Genomic DNA, 10,688 nt, shown 5'->3' on the forward strand with positions numbered 1-10,688 from the left:
GGGTTCCCAGGAGTGTGTCAGTATTTACAGGGGGTCCCTGGGAGCGTGTCAGTATTTACAGGGGGTCCCTGGGAATGTGTCAGTATTTACAAGGGTTCCCAGGAGTGTGTCAGTATTTACAGGGGGTCCCTGGGAGTGTGACAGTATTTACAGGGGGTCCCTGGGAGTGTGTCATTATTTACGGGGGTCCCTGGGAGAGTGTCGTTATTTAAAGGTGGTCCCCGGGAATGTATCAGTATTTATAGGGTATACCTGGGAGAGTGTCAGTATTTACATGGGGGTCTCGGCGAGTGTATCAGTATTTATATGGGGTATCTGTGAGTTTGTCAGTACATATGCAGGGTCCGCGGGATTGTGTCAGTAATTACAAGGGGTCTCGGGGAGAGTGTCAGTATTTACATGGGGGTCTCGGGGAGTGTGTCATTATTTGCAGGGGGTATCTGGGAGTGTGTCAGTACATATGGAGGGTCCCCGGGAATGTGTCAGTATTTACAAGGGGTCCCTGGGAGTGTGTCAGTAATTACAGGGGGTCCCCGGGAGTGTGTCAGTAATTACAGGGGGTACCTGGGAGTGTGTCAGTATTTACAGGGGGTCTCGGGGATTCATAGAATCATAGAAGTTACAACATGGAAACAGGCCCTTCGGCCCAACATGTCCATGTCCCCAGTTTATACCACTAATCTAGTCCCAATTGCCTGCACTTGGCCCATATCCCTCCATACCCATCTTACCCATGTAACTGTCCAAATGCTTTTTAAAAGACAAAATTGTACCCGCCTCTACTACTGCCTCTGGCAGCTCATTCCAGACACTCACTACCCTTTGAGTGAAAAAATTGCCCCTCTGGACCCTTTTGTATCTCTCCCCTCTCACCTTAAATCTATGCCCCCTCGTTATAGACTCCCCTACCTTTGGGAAAAGATTTTGACTATCTACCTTATCTATGCCCCTCATTATTTTATAGACTTCTATAAGATCACCCCTTAACCTCCTACTCTCCAGGGAAAAAAGTCACAGCCTGTCTAACCTCTCCCTATAAGTCAAACCATCAAGTCCCGGTAGCATCCTAGTAAATCTTGTTTGCACTCTTTCTAGTTTAATAATATCCTTTCTATAATAGGGTGACCAGAACTGTACACAGTACTCCAAGTGTGGCCTCACCAATGCCCTGTACAACTTCAACAAGACATCCCAACTCCTGCATTCAATGTTCTGACCAATGAAACCAAGCATGCCGAATGCCTTCTTCACCACCCTATCCACCTGTGACTCCACTTTCAAGGAGCTATGAACCTGTACTCCTAGATCTCTTTGTTCTATAACTCTCCCCAACGCCCTACCATTAACGGAGTAGGTCCTGGCCCGATTCTATCTACCAAAATGCATCACCTCACATTTATCTAAATTAAACTCCATCTGCCATTCATCGGCCCACTGGCCCAATTTATCAAGATCCCGTTGCAACCTTCTTCACTGTCCACAATGCCACCAATCTTGGTGTCATCTGCAAACTTACTAACCATGCCTCCTAAATTCTCATCCAAATCATTAATATAAATAACAAATAACAGCGGACCCAGCACCGATCCCTGAGGCACACCGCTGGTCACAGGCCTCCAGTTTGAAAAACAACCCTCTACAACAACCCTCTGTCTTCTGTCGTCAAGCCAATTTTGTATCCAATTGGCTACCTCGCCTTGGATCCCGTGAAATTTAACCTTATGTAACAACCTACCATGCGGTACCTTGTCAAAGGCTTTGCTAAAGTCCATGTAGACCACGTCTACTGCACAGCCCTCATCTATCTTCTTGTTTACCCTTTCAAAAAACTCAATCAAATTCGTGAGACATGATTTTCCTCTCACAAAACCATGCTGACTGTTCCTAATTAGTCCCTGCCTCTCCAAATGTCTGTAGATCCTGTCCCTCAGAATACCCTCTAACAACTTACTCACTACAGATGTCAGGCTCACCGGTCTGTAGTTCCCAGGCTTTTCCCTGCCGCCCTTCTTAAACAAAGGCACAACATTTGCTACCCTCCAATCTTCAGGCACCTCACCTGTAGCGGTGGATGATTCAAATATCTCTGCTAGGGGACCCGCAATTTCCTCCCTAACCTCCCATAACGTCCTGGGATACATTTCATCAGGTCCCGGAGATTTATCTACCTTGATGCGCGTTAAGACTTCCAGCACCTCCCTCTCTGTAATATGTACACTCCTCAAGACATCACTATTTATTTCCCCAAGTTCCCTAACATCCATGCCTTTCTCAACTGTAAATACCGATGTCATTCAGGATCTCACCCATCTCTTGTGGTTCCGCACACCTTGTTGATCCTTAAGAGGCCCTACTCTCTCCCTAGTTACTCTTTTGCCCTTTATGTATTTGTAGAAGCTCTTTGGATTCTCCTTTGCCTTATCTGCCAAAGCAATCTCATGTCCCCTTTTTGATTTCTCTCTTAACTCTACTCCGGCAATTCTATACTCTTCAAGGGATCCACTTGATCCCAGCTGCCTATGCATGTCATATGCCTCCTTCTTCTTTTTGACTAGGGCCTCAATCTCCCGAGTCATCCAAGGTTCCCTACTTCTACCAGCCTTGCCCTTTACTTTATAAGGAATGTGCTTACCCTGAACCCTGGTTAACACACTTTTGAAAGCCTCCCACTTACCAGATGTCCCTTTGCCTGCCAACAGACTCTCCCAATCAACTTCTGAAAGTTCCTGTCTAATACCATCAAAATTGGCCTTTCCCCAATTTAGAATTTTAACTTTTGGGCCAGACCTATCATTCTCCATAGCTATCTTAAAACTAATGGAATTATGATCACTTGTCCCAAAGTGATCCCTCACTAACGCTTCTGTCACCTGCCCTTCCTTATTTCCCAAGAGGAGGTCAAGTTTTGCCCCCTCTCTAGTCGGGCCATCCACATACTGAATGAGAAATTCCTCCTGAATACACTCAACAAATTTCTCTCCATCCAAGCCCCTAATGCTATGGCTGTCCCAGTCAATGTTGGGAAAGTTAAAGTCCCCTACTATTACCACCCTATTTTTCTTGCAGCTGTCTGTAATCTCCTTACATATTTGCTCCTCAATTTCCCGTTGACTATTTGGGGGTCTGTAGTACAATCCTATCAAAGTGATCTCTCCCTTCTTATTTTTCAGTTCTACCCATATAGACTCAGTGGGCGAACCCTCAGATATATCCCCTCTCACTACTGCCGTGATGTTCTCCCTAATCAAGAACGCAACTCCCCCTCCTCTCTTACCTCCTGCTCTATCTTTCCTATAGCATCTGTACCCTGGAACATTGAGCTGCCAGTCCTGCCCCTCCCTTAGCCATGTTTCAGTAATAGCTATAACATCCCAGTCCCATGTACCCATCCATGCCCTGAGTTCATCTGCCTTGCCCATCAGACTTCTTGCATTAATTGTGTCAGTACTTACAGGGGGTCCCTGGGAGTGTATCAGTAATTACAGGGGGTCCCTGGGAGTGTGTCAGTAATTACAGGTGGTCCCTGGGAGTGTGTCAGTATTTACAGGAGGTCTCGGGGAGTGTGTCAGTATTTACAGGGGGTCCCCGGGAGTGTGTCAGTATTCACAGGGGGTCTCGGAGAGTGCGTCAGTTTTTACAGGGGGTCCCTGGGAGTGTGTCAGTGTTTACAGGGGGTCCCCGGGAGTGTGTCAGTATTTACAGGGGGTCCCCAGGAGTGTGTCAGTATTTACAGAGGGTCTCGGAGAATGTGTCAGTGTTTACAGGGGGTCCCTGGGAGTGTGTCAGTGTTTACAGGGGGTCCCCGGGAGTGTGTCAGTATTTACAGGGGGTCCCCGGGAGTGTGTCAGTATTTACATGGGGGTCTCGGGGAGTGTTTCAGTATTTACAGGGGGTCCCTGGGAGAGTGTTGGTATTTATTGGGGATACCTGGGAGTGTGTCAGTTTTAACAGGGGCCTGAGGGAGTGTGTCAGTATTTACAGGGGGTCTCGGGGAGTGTCAGTATTTACAGGGGGTCTTGGGGAGAGTGTCAGTATTTACAGGGGTTATCTGGGAGTGTGTCAGTATTTACATGGGGGCTCAAGGAGTCTGTCAGTAATTACAGGGGGTCCCTGGGAATGTGTCAGTATTTACAGGGGGTCCCCGGGAGTGTGTCAGTGTTTACAGGGGGTCCCCGGGAGTGTGTCAGTATTTACAGGGGGTCCCCGGGAGTGTGTCAGTATTTACATGGGGGTCTCGGGGAGTGTTTCAGTATTTACAGGGGGTCCCTGGGAGTGTGTTGGTATTTATTGGGGATACCTGGGAGTGTGTCAGTTTTAACAGGGGCCTGAGGGAGTGTGTCAGTATTTACAGGGGGTCTCGGGGAGTGTCAGTATTTGCAGGGGGTCTCGGGGAGTGTGCCAGTATTTACAGGGGGTCCCCGGGAATATGTCAGTATTCACAGGGGGTCTCGGGGAGTGTGTCAGTATTTACAGGGGTTATCTGGAAGTGTGTCAGTATTTACAGGGGGTCTCAGGGAGTCTGTCAGTATTTACAGGGGGTCCCTGGGAGTGTGTCAGTATTTACAGAGGGTCCCTGGGAATGTGTCAGTATTTACAGGGGGTCCCCGGGAGTGTGTCAGTATTTACAGGGGGTCCCCGGGAGTGTGTCAGTGTTTACAGGGGGTCTCGGGGAATGTGTCAGTATTTACAGGGGGTCTCGGAGAGTGCGTCAGTATTTACAGGGGGTCCCTGGGAACGTGTCAGTATTTACAGGGGGTCCCTGGGAACGTGTCAGTATTTACAGGGGGTCTCGGAGAGTGCGTCAGTTTTTACAGGGGGGTCCCTGGGAATGTGTCAGTATTTACAGGGGGTCTCGGAGAATGTGTCAGTGTTTACAGGGGGTCCCTGGGATTGTGTCAGTATTTACAGGGGGTCCCTGGGAGTGCTTCAGTATTTATCGGGGTCCCCGGGAGTGTGTCAGTATTTACATGGGGGTCTCGGGGAGTGTATCAGTATTTACAGGGGGTATCTGGGAGTGTGTCAGTATTTACAGGGTGTCCCCGGGAGTGTGTCAGTATTTACATGGGGGTCTCGGGGAGTGTATCAGTATTTACAGGGGGTATCTGGGAGTGTGTCAGTACATATGCAGGGTCCCCGGGAATGTGTCAGTAATTACAAGGTGTTTCGGTGAGTGTGTCAGTATTTACAGGGGGTCCCTGGGAGTGTGTCAGTGTTTACAGGGGGTCCCCGGGAGTGTGTCAGTATTTACAGGGGGTCCCCGGGAGTGTGTCAGTATTTACATGGGGGTCTCGGGGAGTGTTTCAGTATTTACAGGGGGTCCCTGGGAGAGTGTTGGTATTTATTGGGGATACCTGGGAGTGTGTCAGTTTTAACAGGGGCCTGAGGGAGTGTGTCAGTATTTACAGGGGGTCTCGGGGAGTGTCAGTATTTACAGGGGGTCTTGGGGAGAGTGTCAGTATTTACAGGGGTTATCTGGGAGTGTGTCAGTATTTACATGGGGGCTCAGGGAGTCTGTCAGTAATTACAGGCGGTCCCTGGGAATGTGTCAGTATTTACAGGGGGTCCCCGGGAGTGTGTCAGTGTTTACAGGGGGTCCCCGGGAGTGTGTCAGTATTTACAGGGGGTCCCCGGGAGTGTGTCAGTATTTACATGGGGGTCTCGGGGAGTGTTTCAGTATTTACAGGGGGTCCCTGGGAGTGTGTTGGTATTTATTGGGGATACCTGGGAGTGTGTCAGTTTTAACACGGGCCTGAGGGAGTGTGTCAGTATTTACAGGGGGTCTCGGGGAGTGTCAGTATTTACAGGGGGTCTCGGGGAGTGTGCCAGTATTTACAGGGGGTCCCCGGGAGTATGTCAGTATTCACAGGGGGTCTCGGGGAGTGTGTCAGTATTTACAGGGGTTATCTGGAAGTGTGTCAGTATTTACAGGGGGTCTCAGGGAGTCTGTCAGTATTTACAGGGGGTCCCTGGGAGTGTGTCAGTATTTACAGAGGGTCCCTGGGAATGTGTCAGTATTTACAGGGGGTCCCCGGGAGTGTGTCAGTATTTACAGGGGGTCCCCGGGAGTGTGTCAGTGTTTACAGGGGGTCTCGGGGAATGTGTCAGTATTTACAGGGGGTCTCGGAGAGTGCGTCAGTATTTACAGGGGGTCCCTGGGAACGTGTCAGTATTTACAGGGGGTCCCTGGGAACGTGTCAGTATTTACAGGGGGTCTCGGAGAGTGCGTCAGTTTTTACAGGGGGGTCCCTGGGAATGTGTCAGTATTTACAGGGGGTCTCGGAGAATGTGTCAGTGTTTACAGGGGGTCCCTGGGATTGTGTCAGTATTTACAGGGGGTCCCTGGGAGTGCTTCAGTATTTATCGGGGTCCCCGGGAGTGTGTCAGTATTTACATGGGGGTCTCGGGGAGTGTATCAGTATTTACAGGGGGTATCTGGGAGTGTGTCAGTACATATGCAGGGTCCCCGGGAATGTGTCAGTAATTACAAGGTGTTTCGGTGAGTGTGTCAGTATTTACAGGGGGTCCCTGGGTGTGTGTCAGTATTTACAAGGGGTCCCTGGGTGTGTGTCAGTAATTACAGGGTGTCTCGGGGAATCTGTCAGTAATTTCAGGGGGTCTCGGGGTGTGTGTCAGTATTTACAAGGTGTCCCCGGGAGTGTGTCAGTAATTACAGGGTGTCTCGGGGAGTGCGTCAGCATTTACAGGGGGTCCCTGGGAATGTGTCAGCATTAACAGGAGGTCTCGGAGAGTCCGTCAGTTTTTACAGGGGGGTCCCTGGGATTGTGTCAGTATTTACAGGGGATCCCTGGGAGTGTTTCAGTATTTACAGGGGGTCTCAGGGAGTGTGTCAGTATTCACAGGGGGTCTCGGAGAGTGCGTCAGTTTTTACAGGGGGTCCCTGGGAATGTGTCAGTATTTACAGGGGGTCCCCGGGAGTGTGTCAGTATTGACAGGGGGTCTCGGAGAATGTGTCAGTGTTTACAGGGGGTCCCTGGGAATGTGTGAGTATTTACAGGGGGTCCCTGGGAATGTGTCAGTATTTTCAGGGGATCCCTGGGAGTGTGTCAGTATTTACATGGGGGTGTCGGGGAGTGTGTCAGTATTTACAGGGACTCCCCGGGAGTGTGTCAGTATTTACAGGGGGTCTCAGGGAGTGTGTCAGTATTTACAGAGGGTCCCTGGGAGTGTGTCAGTATTTACATGGGGGTCTCGGGGAGTGTTTCAGTATTTACAGGGGGTCCCTGGGAGAGTGTTGGTATTTATTGGGGATACCTGGGAGTGTGTCAGTTTTAACAGGGGTTTGAGGGAGTGTGTCAGTATTTACAGGGGGTCTCGGGGAGTGTCAATATTTAAAGGGGGTCTCGGGGAGTGTGCCAGTATTTACAAAGGGTCCCTGGGAGTATGTCAGTATTCACAGGGGGTCTCGGGGAGAGTGTCAGTATTTACAGGGGTTATCTGGGAGTGTGTCAGTATTTACAGGGGGTCCCCGGGAGTGTGTCAGTGTTTACAGGGGGTCTCGGGGAATGTGTCAGTATTTACAGGGGTTCCCTGGGAGTGTGTCACTAATTACAGGGCGTCCCTGGGAGTGTGTCAGTATTTACAGGGGGTCCGTGGGAATGTGTCAGTATTTACAGGGGATCCCCGGGAGTGTGTCAGTATTTACATGGGGGTCTCGGGGAGTGACTAGGCGTGTGGATGAGGGTAACGCAGTGGATGTGGTATACATGGATTTCAGTAAGGCCTTCGATAAAGTCCCCCACAGGAGACTGGTCAAGAAGGTACGAGCCCATGGAATCCAGGGTGCCTTGGCACTTTGGATACAAAACTGGCTTAGTGGCAGAAGGCAGAGGGTGATGGTCGAAGGTTGTTTTTGTGACTGGAAGCCTGTGGCCAGTGGGGTACCACAGGGATCGGTGCTGGGTCCCTTGCTGTTTGTGGTCTACATTAATGACTTGGATATGAATGTAAAAGGTATGATCAGTAAGTTCGCTGATGGTACAAAAATTGGTAGGGTGGTAAATAGCGAGGAGGATAGCCTCAGTCTGCAGGACGATATAGATGGGTTGGTCAGATGGGCGGAACAGTGGCAAATGGAATTTAACCCGGAAAAGTGCGAGGTGATGCACTTTGGAGGGACTAACAAGGCAAGGGAATACACAATGAATGGGAGGACCCTAGGCAAGACAGAGGGTCAGAGGGATCTTGGTGTGCAAGTTCACAGATCCCTGAAGGCGGCGGAACAGGTAGATAAGGTGGTAAAGAAGGCATATGGGATACTTGCCTTTATTAGCCGAGGCATAGAATATAAGAGCAAGGAGGTTATGATGGAGCTGTATAAAACACTGGTTAGGCCACAGCTGGAGTACTGTGTGCAGTTCTGGTCGCCACACTACAGGAAGGATGTGATCGCTTTGGAGAGGGTGCAGAGGAGATTCACCAGGATGTTACCAGGGCTGGAGCGCTTCAGCTATGAAGAGAGACTGGGAAGATTGGGTTTGTTTTCCTTGGAGCAGAGGAGGCTGAGGGGGGACATGATTGAGGTGTACAAAATTATGAGGGGCACAGATAGGATGGATACTAAGGAGCTTTTTCCCTTCGTTGAGGGTACTATAACAAGGGGACATAGATTCAAGGTAAAAGGCGGGAGGTTTAGAGGGGATTTGAGAAAGAACTTTTTTGTGTCAGTGTTTACAGGGGGTCCCTAGGAGTGTGTCAGTATTTATTGGGGATACCTGGGAGTGTGTCAGTTTTAACAGGTGTCTGCGGGAGTGTGTCAGTATTTACAGGGGGTCTCGGGGAGTGTGCCAGTATTTACAAAGGGTCCCTGGGAGTGTGTCAGTAATTACAGGGGGTCACCGGGAGTGTGTCAGTATTTACAGGGGGTCCCCGGGAGTGTGTCAGTATTTATTGGGGATACCTGGGAGTATGTCAGTATTCACAGGGGGTCTCGGGGAGAGTGTCAGTATTTACAGAGGTTATCTGGGAGTGTGTCAGTATTTACAAGGGGTCCCTGGGTGTGTGTCAGTAATTACAGGGGGTCTCAGGGAGTCTGTCAGTAATTACAGGGGGTCCCCGGGAATGTGTCAGTATTTACAGGGGTTCCCTGGGAGTGTGTCAGTATTTACAGGGGTCCCCGGGAGTGTGTCAGTATTTATAGGGGGTCTCGGAGAATGTGTCAGTGTTTACAGGGGGTCCCTGGGAGTGTGTCAGTAATTACAGGGGGTCCCCGGGAATGTGTCAGTATTTACAGGGGTTCCCTGGGAGTGTGTCAGTAATTACAAGGGGTCCCCGGGAGTGTGTCAATATTTACAGGGGGTCCCCGGGAGTGTGTCAATATTTACAGGGGGTGCCCGGGAGTGTGTCAGTATTTACAGGGGGTCCCCGGGAGTGTGTCAGTATTTACAGGGGGTTCCCAGGAGTGTGTCAATATTTACAGGGGGTGCCCGGGAGTGTGTCAGTATTTACAGGGGGTCCCCGGGAGTGTGTCAGTAATTACAGGGGGTCTCAGGGAGTCTGTCAGTGTTTACAGGGGTTCCCTGGGAGTGTGTCTGTATTTACAGGGGTTCCCTGGGAGTCTGTCAGTGTTTACAGGGGTTCCCTGGGAGTGTGTCTGTATTTACAGGGGGTCCCCGGGAGTGTGTCAGTGTTTACAGGGGGTCCCCGGGAGTGTGTCAGTATTTACAGGGGGTCCCTGGGAGTGTGTCAGTGTTTACAGGGGTTCCCTGGGAGTGTGTCAGTATTTACAGGGGGTCCCTGGGAGTGTGTCAGTGTTTACAGGGGGTCCCCGGGAGTGTGTCAGTATTTACAGGGGGTCCCTGGGAGTGTGTCAGTATTTACAGGGGGTCCCCGGGAGTGTGTCAGTATTTACAGGGGGTCCCCGGGAGTGTGTCAGTGTTTACAGGGGGTCCCCGGGAGTGTGTCAGTATTTACAGGGGGTCCCTGGGAGTGTGTCAGTGTTTACAGGGGTTCCCTGGGAGTGTGTCAGTATTTACAGGGGGTCCCTGGGAGTGTGTCAGTGTTTACAGGGGGTCCCCGGGAGTGTGTCAGTATTTACAGGGGGTCCCTGGGAGTGTGTCAGTATTTACAGGGGGTCCCCGGGAGTGTGTCAGTATTTACAGGGGGTCCCGGGAGTGTGTCATTATTTACAGGGGGTCCCCGGGAGTGTGTCAGTATTTACAGGGGGTCCCTGGGAGTGTGTCAGTATTTACAGGGGTTCCCTGGGAGTGTGTCAGTATTTACAGGGGGTCCCCGGGAGTGTGTCAGTATTTACAGGGGGTCCCCGGGAGTGTGTCAGTATTTACAGGGGGTCTCGGGGAGAGTGTCAGTATTTACAGGGGATCCCTGGGAATGGGTCAGTATTTACAGGGGGTACCCGGGAATGTGTCAGTATTTACAGGGGGTCTCGGAGAATGTGTCAGTGTTTACAGGGGGTCCCTGGGATTGTGTCAGTATTTACAGGGGGTCCCTGGGAGTGCTTCAGTATTTATCGGGGTCCCCGGGAGTGTGTCAGTATTTACAGGGGGTCCCCGGGAGTGTGTCAGTATTCACAGGGGGTATCTGCGAGTGTGTCAGTACATATGCAGGGTCCCCGGGAATGTGTCAATATTTACACGGGGTCCCCGGGAGTATGTCAGTATTCACAGGGGGTCTCGGGGAGAGTGTCAGTATTTACAGGGAGTCCCCGGGAG

Source organism: Heptranchias perlo, chromosome 14, assembly GCF_035084215.1.
Source record: "Heptranchias perlo isolate sHepPer1 chromosome 14, sHepPer1.hap1, whole genome shotgun sequence".
Taxonomy (NCBI): Eukaryota; Metazoa; Chordata; class Chondrichthyes; order Hexanchiformes; family Hexanchidae; genus Heptranchias; species Heptranchias perlo.